Raw genomic sequence first — 12,937 nt, forward strand, 5'->3', positions numbered from 1 at the left:
ACACCTCACATCTCTGTGTGTGTGTGGACACATACTTATTCTCTGGGCTGATTATTTTCACACTGACAAGTCTAGGTACCTAGAGTAAGTTCACCACCACAGTGTTAAACTTAAATTATTTTAGGGTCTAGGAATAACCCTGTTAAGAGGAAATATACTCCCTTTAGTCACTGCACTAGCTCTTGAGCTCCCAGCCATGTGTTTTTATTTATACAACCAACGACTCACAATAATGACACTTTTAGATCTTAAAATAACCACTTACTTAACAATAAGACAAAGAAATTCTGACAATATCACAGATACACACACACACCTGTGAACTGGGTTCACAATCCCACCAAAGCACTTGATATCTATAGGGGAAAGTGGATATACATTTATAGAAGAAATCTGTCACAGAGGCACCTGGGTAAGGAAAACCCATGTACTCAGAATAACTCACAATTCTGGAAGGATAAACTTTGATTCCCTTCTGTCTTAGGAACTGTCCTTAAAGGCTCCCTGATGAATGTAGCTTCTATACTGAACTTCCCCACTGCTAAGGTAAAGTGACCTACACTGTAATTGACTAACCCTGAACTGGGCATGAACTTCTCAGCCAAGATAGTTGATCTGCTGAGTAACTTATCTGGTTCTCTGCAATCTATAACTCTCCTCCAATGGCCTTTACCCATCAATACTAATTGTAATACCTATCACTTCTAACTCGAAACTTAGTTTATGCCACTCTGAAATAGGACTCCTTTCTTTTTCACCTCTCTTCTCTCTCTTTTCTCTCCTTTTCCTGGGTTCAGATTCTGGGCCCTCTCTGCATAGGACCTTAGCTTATGATTAGTAATCAAATTCTCATTTGTTTATAATCCATAATCATACGATAGTTCTTTAAGAGTGATAGCTGCCTGGTCTGAATTTGATCATGTAAGGAGTTAACTTGTATCGAGTGCGTGACTATTGCCTAATTTATTCAGTCCTAAAATTCTAAATTAAATTAAAATTCTAATTAAAGTTTTATATAATAGGCTATATAATGAATCAATGAAGCACACAGTCAGTGACACAATTACTAGGAGGAGCCAGGAAGATGGGGGCTGAGCTAATAATTTAATTAAGTAATCTGACCTAACCCTTAGACCAGAGATATCAAACACTTGACACCCCCCCCCCATATATGACCTATAATATTTCAGAGTGCCACTGGAACCAGATTAAAATACAGAAAATACTTAACAAAATAAATAAAAATACAATAACATAGATAATGTTAACATATGATTTTCTAAGTTAATATTCACCTGATCCTTATGGTTGGTTTAGCTGCCCCCCACCCCTTTCTATTTGAGTTTGACACCATTGCCTTAGGCTAAGGAGATATGCATTAACCAACAAAAAGAGGGCAAAGCTTAGGGAGAAGGACAGCCAGCTCTGAGTCTGAGAGTTTGATAGCTAACCTGGAATTACTACTGATAAGTTTGATATAACATTTGGCATAATGTTTGATATATAGTACCTGACCCATACTATATTTTTGAATAGAATGGGACAATATCCATAGTTCCCCTTGGTGACTACGCTAAGCCTTTCTTCTAAACTAACCTAAAATGCTGTTGGTGCTACACCAGGTCAGGGTGTCTGGGACCAACACAGCACACATGCACCTGAACAAGGAGAGGGTTCAAAGTGTGTCTCCATAAAGAGACCCTATCTTAGCCAGGGCCTCGCTCATTTCCTGCTGCCTTGGACTGCTCCCTCCATTGAGCTTCCTTAACAGCTCTATGCTGGCCCTCTGCCCTGCTTCCAGCTTTGTATTATTGATCTGACTTCCTTTCATGAAGAGCATCCAAGAGCAACATGCTAATTACCCTTTTCGATTATAACTTGGCCCACACCCATGCCTACTCCAGCTATGTTTGTTCCCTTCATTCCTGCTAATTATGTTTAATCACAAGTGCCACTATTGATTACTATCTCCATAAGGGCAGAGGTAGGCAGTGTTGTTTCAAAACCAAAACTAACCCTCCTCCCACTCCCAGGCAATGGTAGAGTGGGGAGGCATCAAGAAATACTCCACCTGAATAACACTAGCTCTCTCTCTCTCTCTCTCTCTCTCTCTCACACACACACACACACACACACACACACACAGAGGTTCTTGGGATTCCTTGACTGTTACTGTTGTCCAGTCATTTTCAGTCATGTCCAACTCTTTGTGACCCCATTTGTGGGTTTCTTGGCAAACAGACTGAAGAGGTTTGCCATTTCCTTCCCCAGGTCATGTTGTTGTTGTCGTCCATCCTTTGTTTTTGAGGAGGACCGATGGTATCCCTGGTGATGTCTTGACTTGTGTGTGGACTGGATTTAAGTGAGGCAGAGTCTTGCAATGTCTTCAGCCTCACTCCTCCGGAGTCATCAGAGTCCAGTGGCAGGGCAAAAGTCAAGATGACTGGCGATGGCCCAGGATGCAGTGGGTGGCCTTCTCATCTTCCATATGTGATCAAACTCTAAGTGCTCCGCAGCGCCTGCCTCAGCCTCATGGCCGTCAGAACAAATTGTTCTCATCCGCCCACTCTGGCAGGGGAAGTTTTCACATGCTTGGGGTAGATGTCCCCTAAGTCTCTAACAGGTTTGAGACCTATCAGTCACCCTCAACCTGGCGGCCCATCGGCCAAGACATTTTACCAGCGTGAGAATACCATGCATGCTACAGCTTCTTGGTACACCACTTGCACCTGTGGCTCCAGCTCATTTTTACAGATGAGGAAACTGAGGCAAACAGGACTGGAATCACATAATTAGCCACCTCTTGGGACATAGGAAATGCCATAGTCCAGTCTCCACACTGCTAGGGGCATTGACTCGAGTATGGGCTGTACACCACTCTATGGCACGATACATGCGTGTGTGTAGAAGCAATGTGCGGCTTATCCTTCATAGCTAAGGAGTTCATCATTTTGAATCCTGGTTACGTACACAGAACTTTATGGTTGACAAAGCAGCTTACGCATATACGTGATCACAACTGATATGCACACAACAACCCTGTGTTTTAAGTACTAAATATAATAATAACAACTAGCATTTAAATAGTACTTTAAGAGCTTTACAAACATTGTCTTGTTCTATCCTGGTAGGTAGATACTGTTATTATCCCTATTTTATGGATGGGAAAACTGAAGCAGACAGAGGTTAAGTAACTTGCCCAGAGACATATAGCTAGTAAGTGTCTGAGACTGGATTTGAACTCAGGGCCTTCTGACTCCAGGCCCTATGCTTTATTCTCTGTGCCAGCTAGCCATCTATATCTTTATCCCTTTTTACAGGTGAAAAAATTGTAGCTCTATGCAATTTCTCCTCCCCTGCAATTCTATTCATTTATATAACCAAGTATAAATCCTTGTTACTGGAATCTATCGGCCTCCAAAGTATTCTTCATTTCTCTAGGAGTACAATTCCTGGTTCACAGTCTTCCTCTACACTGTTCTCATGCTTAGGGATATTGATCAATGTTTTGGTATGGGACCCTGGGTAAGTCACTTAACTTTGTCTGCCTCGGTTTCCTCATCTGTAAAATGAGCTGGAGAAGGAAATGGCAAACTGCTCCAGTTCTTTGCCTAGAAAACCCCAAAATGGGGTCATGAAGAGTCAGACACAACTGAAATGACCGAACAATCCCCTCAAACATTTTGCCCTCCCAATTCCTCAACCTCTTTAACTCCCACAGCCTTCACCTTCATGCCACAGCAGCCACTCATGTATGGAGTATAGACTGTGGAGCTCCTCATGACCTACAATGGTGCCACCTTCATAATCTTCAACTCTGGAATTCCCCTCAGGAAACGTGACCTCCTGTCCTAGTGTCCTGATGCAAGGAGGGGAGGATGTGACTAGTTCCTGGTCCCATTCACCAAGCAGAAAGGACTCCCTCACTTGAGAGCTTTGTTCACTCCTTTACTTCCTGGGCTCTTATCTAATCTAGGAATTTGATTTAATTAATCATCACTTAGGCTCAGCTCCTATCTATTTCCTTCTATGTGCTGTGTGAATCTGCCAGTACCTGGTCTCAGTAAGCGATTAAGTGGATTAAGAAGATAATACCACAGGCATGGATATCTGGGAACAAGCAACCACCTCAATTCTTCCCACACTCACAGTCAGAACCTTACTCTCATTGGCTCTCTTTATGAGATGAAAAACACCCACAACACCAGTTCACGTGTTTAATGCAAACCTCTGTATGTTCAGCAGGTGCTAGAGGTAGTTGGAATCACTCACATGGTTCCCACAGCTACAGATCTCACTCGTGACTCTAACAGCTGCAGAAGCCTTAGGCTCACTCATGTTGCCTCTAGATGCTGCCTGCTCATTGGCTCAGCTAGGTAACACTTCACTCACCCCAGTACACATATCAAGCTTTGGCTCACCATCTAAAGACGGGAATAATATCTGTCATGTGAGCAAGGCTAGCTTTATTTTTTTTCCTTTAAAAGGAATAAAATCCCTAAGACGAGGGGTCCAAGAGTCTAAGGTTCATTGACACAGCTTCCTAAGGCACAAAAGGCCAGCCCGTGAGGAATCAGTTCAGTGCCCCCCTCAAATCCAATGGATGTCCCTCTACCATGGGGGTCACCACACCCAACCCATCCTGCTAAGAGGACACACTTTTGGATAGAGACAGCTGGAATAATCCTGTATCCTGGCCGAATATCTTTCCTATGTTATGGCTACATAAACACCCTGTTTTAAGTGTTAGACAGTCTATAAATCTGGTTTCATTGCGAACCCAAACCTAAGAAAATCCTAAAAAGGAAGCTTCTTTGCCAGGCACAAAGACAAGCCAAGACATAGAGGAAAAGTAAGTCTGTCTGTCTGTCTCTCCCCTCTCCCCCCCTCTCTCTCTCTCCTTTTGAAAATCCACAAGTGAATGAGATCCATGTATCCTCTCACAAAACTCCTGGGAAATTATTTAGATGAGCTTGCAGCATGCAAAGCTGTGCTAAGTACTTTATTATTTCACCTGATCCTCTCAACAAGCCAGTGAGATAAATGTTATTATTATTCCCATTTTACAGATGATGAAACTGAAACAGAGGCTAAGTGACCTTCCATGGTCACACAAGTAGCAATTCAAACCTAGGCCTATCCTAATTCCAAAGCCCATATTCTTTTTGTTGTTGTTGTTCAGTCATTTCAATCATGTACAACTCTTCATGACCCCACTTAGTCTGGGGGGCATTTTTTTTTTTTGGCAAAGATAGTGGAGTGGTTTGCCACTTTCTTCTCTGGTTCATTTTACACATGAAGACACTGAGGCAAACAGTCTTCCTGGCTCTAGGCCCAGCGCTCTATCCACTGCACCACCTTGCTTCTCTATATTCCTTACACTATACTATGTTGCCAAATACGAAATTAAGGAAACTACTGAAAGACGGCATTTTTCATTAGCATTCTGCCTGCTGTGAAAGGTTATTTTTTTCTATTCCCTAGCATTTTTGTATACTTCATCTTGAAATGATGACTACTGCAACAATGATACTTTAATTTAGCCAAGAAACAAAGTCTAGAAAGCTTATTAAAAAATGTGACTTTGATTGAGAATTTCTTTTGGCCACCAAATATTGATTAAGAATATTGAACAAATGATTTGAGAAAAACAACGGGATCTCTAAATTAAAGGTCAACTGTAATCACAAATATGATGCTAAAATTAATTATATATCATTTAAAATGTATGAAGAGAGATTTTCCCATATGAAGTCAATGTTAGGTGTCAGAGTTATTAGCAATTAAATGTGAGAATGGATCTAATGCCAAAAAGCAAGTCAGTTTGATTTAATGAAGATAGATGTTAACAATAAAAAGTCTTTCACACACAGAGTAATGATGTTGAATTAAGGTGGTAGCAATTGATATAAATTCCTTTGATGTCACTGGAAGTCTTCACACCCTTCTTGATACTGTAGAGTTCAATTACCCTCACTGTAATCAAGAGGGCAGATGGTCACTCTTTATGAAATAGGTGACAATTGCCTATGATGCCAAGGAAGAACTGTAACTAGACAGATCTTTGCCCCACAGAAGAAAATGTAGGCAGCCTTAAAAGCATCATTGTAGTATGTGCTCCCTCCCAGAACATCTGGTTCTTAGAAGTGGCCATGTCAGCACCCTTGGCCCAGAATACACTTCCTCCCTGACTGTCCCATCCCCAGTGGAAAAAGTGGTAATGGCATGAAGGTTCCTCCCAAGACATGATTCTGCATCCCAGAATGGGCTTCCTCTCCCAGTGGCTGTATTTCCAGTCCTACTCGTGCTCCTTCTTTCTACTTGCCCCAGTTGCAAAAATCATTAGTTCTAGCTCTCTACCAGGCAAGTCTGCAGAGTTTTTAGGGTTCACAGGCCACCAATGATTCCTCTGCTCCATCTAACACCTCACTCCTCACTGATTTCCAAAAGTGAAGGTCTTCAATTTATTATCATAGTTCAAGCCTGGTCCTAGTAACAACAGTCCTGAGTACTAGTCAAGGTCTTCTTGGTTCTGGTATCCAGTCCCTACCAGTTTTATGTCATTCTAAAAACTGATTTGTTGTTGTTCAGTCATGTCTGACTCTTCATGACCCCATTTTGGATTTTCTTAGCAAAAAATACTAAAGTGATTTGACTTTTCTTCTCCAGTTCATTTTACAGATATGTAAACCAAGGCAAACAGGGTTAAGTGACTTGCTAGTAAGTGTATGAGGCCAGATTTGAACTCAAGAAAATGAGTCTTCCTAACTCCAGGGCCAGCGCTCTATCCACTGAGCCATATAGCTGCACTTGGTATTAGTTATTCCTCAAAGCTTAATTTCATCTGAAAATATAAGAAGCAAACCATATATTTTTGTTTTAACCAAATAAACATACCTCACTTTAAAAGATATCCAGTACAGGTAAATCTTGATTTACAGCAAAATTAGTTTTACATTAGTTGCACTGCAATTAATTATATTAGGTTATGAGAGTTTGTTTTGTTGATAGAAACTTTTAAACAAGTAAACACCTTTACAAAAAGCAAACATACACACCTTTTAGGACCACTGAGAAAAGTGAAGTCCCCAAAAGTGGTGCTGGATTTCTGCTGATTCATTCCTACTATTGTGCTCAGAGGTCCTGGTGACAATAGCTGTGTATCTGCTTGTGAACAGCTGCTACATGACCACAAACCTGCCTTCCTCTTCCAGATTAATGCTGAATGTCCAAGCCTGGCTTCATCTGCCACTGCTACCAGCTGGTGGGTGGGGCAGGGCGGGTCAAGATTTGGGGGTAAGCACTACTAGGCCTATTCCCCAAAGAGATCAAAGAAAGAGGAAAAAAGCCCACAAGTACAAAAATATTTATAGCAACTCTTTTTGTGGTGGCAAAAAAAAATGGAAATGAAGGAGGTGCCCATCAATTGGGAAGTAGCTGAACAAATTATGGTATATTAATGTAATATAATACTATTGTTCCATAAGAAATGAAAATGGGGATCATTTCAAAGAAACCTGGGAATAACTAAATGAAATGATGCAGAGTGAGCTGAATAGAATGAGAACAATTTATATAATAACAATATTGTAAGACAACTTTGTAATTGTTATAATAACAGAGTTGTAATAACAGCTTTGAAAGACTTAAGAATCTTGATCAATGTAATAACCAATCATGATTTCAGAAGATTCATGATCAAACATTAATAGATGAGAAAACTGGTACCCAGAGAGGTGAAGAGACTGGCCCCAAAGTCACAAAGAAGGACGCAGGTCACACCAAGTATTGGAGGTAGGATTTGAGCCAAGGTCACCTAATTCGGGACCCTGTGCTCTTTCCAGAAGGCTCCATGATGCCTTCTGATGGTGACTAGGACAATTATGATAGTGTCTATGATAGCCAAAGAAGTCACAAAAAAAACCCACAAAAATGCAACAGGAGTATGTGTGTAACCAAGCTTTGGACACCACTGTCAAGTTCATCCTGCTTTTATTTATAAGGGCCTTTCAATTTGTGGTCAAAAAGCTGTGCCACAGAGCCCCCCAAAAGCTGACATTTTCTGATGCATAATTACCCTGAAGGGGCTTACAGGTAGTGGCTGCTCACCTATAGAGCACAGAGATAACCTCTATGCTCCTCAGTGTTAAGGCATCCATCCCACCTCTTCACAACTGTTTACTTCCAACATCCAATGTTATCTCATTTTACCCTCACAATAACCTTAAAAGGTAAGTGCTACTATTATCTATCTCTATTTTACAGATGAGGAAACTAAGTGAGACAGAGGTTAAGTGACTTGCCCAGGATCACACAGATACTAAGTATCTGAGGCCAGATTTAAACTTGGGTGCTCCTGACTCTAAATCCAGCGCTCTATCCACTAAGCCACCTAGCCATGTAGGTGGCACCCATAACTCATTTTGCAAATACTTCTAAGGAAAATAACTTTCATGAGGAAGCAGAATTAGGAGAATGAAATGTCAGGAATAGAGTCACTGCACATGCAGCTGCCATTTTATACTGATGGTTTCAATGCAGCATAGCTGCAGAGCCCTGAAGTCAGGAGGACCTGAGTTCAAATCCAGCCTCAGACCAAACATTTGACACTTACTAACTGTGTGACCCTGGGCAAGTCACTTAACCCCAATTGCCTAAAAAATAAACATAAAAATAGCCTAGCCCAGGGCAGCTAGGTGGCGCAGTGGATAGAGCACTGGCCCTGGAGTCAGGAGGACCTGAGTTCAATTCTAGCCTCAGACACATAACATTTACTAGCTGTGTGACTCTGGTTAAGTCACTTAAGCCCAACTGATTCACCAAAAATAAATAAAAGAACAAATAAATAAAAAATAGCCTAACTCAAATGGCCAAAGAGGTCCAAAAAGCCAATGAGGAGAAGAATGCCTTAAAAAGCAGAATTGGCCAAATGGAAAAGGAAGTCCAAAAGTTCACTGAAGAAAATACTTCCTTAAAAAATAGAATGGAGCAAATGGAAGCTAGTGACTTTATAAGAAATCAAGACACTGGAAAACAAAACCAAAAGAATGAAAAAATAGAAGGCAATGTGAAATATCTCATGGGAAAAACAACCGACCTGGAAAATAGATCCAAAGGAGATAATTTTAAAATTATTGGACTATCTGAAAGCCATGATCAAAAAAGGAGCCTAGACATCATCTTTCAAGAAATTATCAGGGAAAACTGCCCTGATGTTCTAGAACTGGAGGGTAAAATAGAAATTGAAAGAACCCACCAATCACTTCCTGAAAGAGATCCCCAAAGGAAAACTCCTAGGAATATTGTAGCCAAATTCCAGAGTTCCCAGGTCAAGGAGAAAATATTACAAGCATCCAGAAAGAAACAATTCAAGTATTGTAGAAATACAATCAGGATAACACAAGATTTAGCAGCTTCTACCTTAAGAGACCGCAGGGCTTGGAATATAATGTTCCAGAGGGCAAAGGAGATAGGATTACAACCAAGAATCACCTACCCAGCAAAACTGTGTATAATCCTTCAGGGGAAAAAAATGGTCATTCAGTGAAATAGAGGACTTTCAAGCATTCTTGATGAAAAGACCACAGCTGAATAGAAAATTTGACTTTCAAATACAAGACTCAAGAAAAGCATGAAGAGGTAAACAGGAAAGAGAAATCATAAGAGACTTATTAAAGTTGAACTGTTTACATTTCTACATGGAAAGATGATATTTGTAACTCATGAGACCTTTGTCAGTATTAGGGTAGTTGGAGGGGAAAAAATTAAATGTATAGATAGATTGATAGATAGAGGGCACAGGGTGAGCTGAAGATGAATGGGTGATATCTAGAGAATAAAATTAAGGGGTGAGAGAGGATTATACTGGGAGAAGGAGAAAGGGAGAGGTAGAATGGGGTAAATTATCTCACATAAAACAGACAAGAAAAGGCTTTTATAGTGGAGGGGAAGTGGGGGAAGGTCAGAGGGAATGAGTGAATCTTGTCCTCACTGGATTTAGCTTAAGGAGGGAATAGCATACACACTCAGTTGGGTATGGAAAGCTATCTTACCCTACAGGAAAATATGGGGGAAGGGGATGAGAAAGCAGGGGGATGATAGAAGGGAGGGCAGATTGGGGGAGGGGGTAATCAGAAGCATACACTTCTGAGGAGGGACAGGGTCTAAAGAGAGAATAGAATAAACAGGGGGTGGGATAGGATGAAGGAAAATACAGTTAGTTTTCCACAGCATGACTACTATGGAAGTGTTTTGCATGACTACACATGTATAACCTGTATCGAGTTGCTTGCCTTCTCAATGAGGGTGGGTGGGAAGGGAGGAAGGGAGAAAATTTGGAATCCAAAATCTTAAAAACAACTGCTAAAAAACTGTTTTCACATGCAACCAGGAAATAAGATATACAGGCAATGGAGTATAGAAATCTATCCTGCCCTACAGGAAAATAGAAGAAGAAGGGGATACGAGAAGGTGGGGGGTGATAGAAAGGAGGGCAGATTAGGGGAAAGGGTATTCAGAATGCATGCTTGTCTTGGGGTTGGGAGAGGGATGAGATAGGGAGAAAATTCAGAATCCAAAATCTTGTGGAAGTGAGTGTTGAAAACTAAAAATAAATAAATTAATGAATCTTTTAAAAAAAAAAAAGTACATCAGAGAAAAAGCATAAGGACCAATTTTAGTTTGTTCCAGAAACCAAAGCACATGGCAGTGAAATTAATTAAGCTAAATGAGTTTAGTCTGAATGGAGAACTCATATTTCCAAATTAAATTGAAGCACAGTTTTATATACTATCTCATTTCAATTAATTATGGTTTTCCAGAAAAATAAGCTAAAAGAAAAATGTTAGTAACTTTCTTGGTCAGATATTCAAACACATCAATGGCTCTGTGATCTTATCAATATCAATGTTCCCTCCAGACATCCCAACCCATCCATACTTGTCCATATATTTCTTTATTTTATGGATTGCCATGCCTAAAGAATTCATCACCAAATGGCTAGCCTATTGTTGATGAGCACCTCTGTATTTGGCTAGGCTAGTTTTCAAAAATCAGACTCAGTCTGTTACTAAGCCCTTTCTCAAATCCTTTCTACATGGTTAAACTTACATTCCACTAGCAGAGAGCCTTAGAGAACCCAAGGTTCCCACGACACCATGAGGTATCATATCAATTGGTTTGGTGGCCTAAATATTGCAAAGGATAAAGCTAGAAATAGAAAGCCAAGAAACTACTAGATCTGTCTCCATCCCTGACGTCTTTTCTGAACCCAGTTCCACATCTGCACCTACCTATACAGTGTGTCTATTAGTATGTACCATCAGTGCTTCAAACTCTACATGTTCAAAACCAAGCTCATTATCTTTCCCCCTAAACCTGTTACTCCCCCTGTCTATATAATTTCTGGTCTTCAATGTCACCATTAACATAGACTCTTGCATTCAAAAGCTTGGGTTTAATCTTTGATTCTTCCTGCTACCTTACTTCTCAGATGTAATTGCTTACCAGATGCTGTGGATTCTAGGCCTCCAACAACTCTCACATTCCTTCTCCTCCCCTCTTTTCCTACTTCTACCCCCACCTTATCAGCTCCTGGAATACTGCCATACCCTCTAAAAAAGGTCTTCCCATGTGTATTCCCTCCTCTTCCAATATGTCCTTAATGCCACAGTAATCAGCCAACCCCAGGGGTTTCCTCTTCCCACTCTGTTCAGTTTTCAAAGGCCTACACAGCTTGGCCCCAACCTACCTTTGCAATATCACTGGACATCACTCTCCCTCCCAAACTCCAAGACCCTGCCAAACCATCCTTTCCTCTTCCTCACTCACAATAGTCTAGCTTGCCAGTATTTGAACACAGAACCTCCAATGCCAAAGTCAATGCTCTTTCCACTACACTAACCTGTCTCTTTTAACTCAATTACCAACTCTTTCATAAAATATTTCCTGTTCAATCTATCAGCAAAGGAACCTTTCATCTTTCCACACGTGGATTCCACCTTGAAAAGTTTAATTTGGAAAATAGGGGGGAAGGGGATAAGAGGAGGATGATAGAAGGGAGGGCAGATTGGGGGAGGGGGTAATCAGAAGCAAACACTTATGAGGAGGGACAGGGTCAAAAGAGAGAATAGAATAAATGGGGGTGGGATAGGATGAAGGGAAATATAGTTACTTTTCCACAACATGGCTATCACGGAAGTGTTTTGCATGACTACACATGTATAATCTGTATCGAGTTGCTTCCTTCTCAATGACGGTAGTTGGGCAGGGAGAAAGGGAGATAATTTGGAACCCAAAGTTTTAAAAACAAATGTTAAAAACTGTTTTTACAGGCGACTGGGAAATAAGATCTATCCTGCCCTAGAGGATGTGAGAAAGGGGGAGTGATAGAAGGGAGGGCAGATCAGGGGGAAGGGGTATTCAGAATGCACACTGTCTTGAGGTGGGGGGAGGGGAGAGATGGGGAGAAAATTTGGAACTCAAAATCCTGTGGAAGTGAATGTTGAAAACTAAAAATAAATTAATTAATTTAAAAAATAAAAATAGGTAATTAATCAACATTTGTTGAATTGAATTTGTCCATATTTTCACATAGTCCTCTTTGTGTTTAAAAGCAGAGCTTGAATTATAGTACTTCTGGAATACAACATAAAGCTAACAGGACTACTACAGAACATTTTACTTTTACCAACAAAATATTGATCAGCTGGGTTGGGTGGTAAATAGAGTACCAGCCCTGGCATCAGGAGGACCTGAGTTCAAAGCTGGCCTCAGACCCTTACTATAGGGTCATGGAGAGTTGGGCAAGACTGAAATAACTGAACAACAACAACAAAAACTAGAATATCAGAATTAGAAGGTGTTTAAAAGATATCTAGTCCAACCATGCTCAAAACCAGTTTCTAGGCTCTGTTGGCTAGAACAGGGCCAGAACATT

The sequence above is a fragment of the Phascolarctos cinereus genome, unplaced genomic scaffold, assembly GCF_003287225.1.
Source record: "Phascolarctos cinereus isolate Bilbo 61053 unplaced genomic scaffold, phaCin_HiC Scaffold_1;HRSCAF=81, whole genome shotgun sequence".
Classification (NCBI taxonomy): Eukaryota; Metazoa; Chordata; class Mammalia; order Diprotodontia; family Phascolarctidae; genus Phascolarctos; species Phascolarctos cinereus.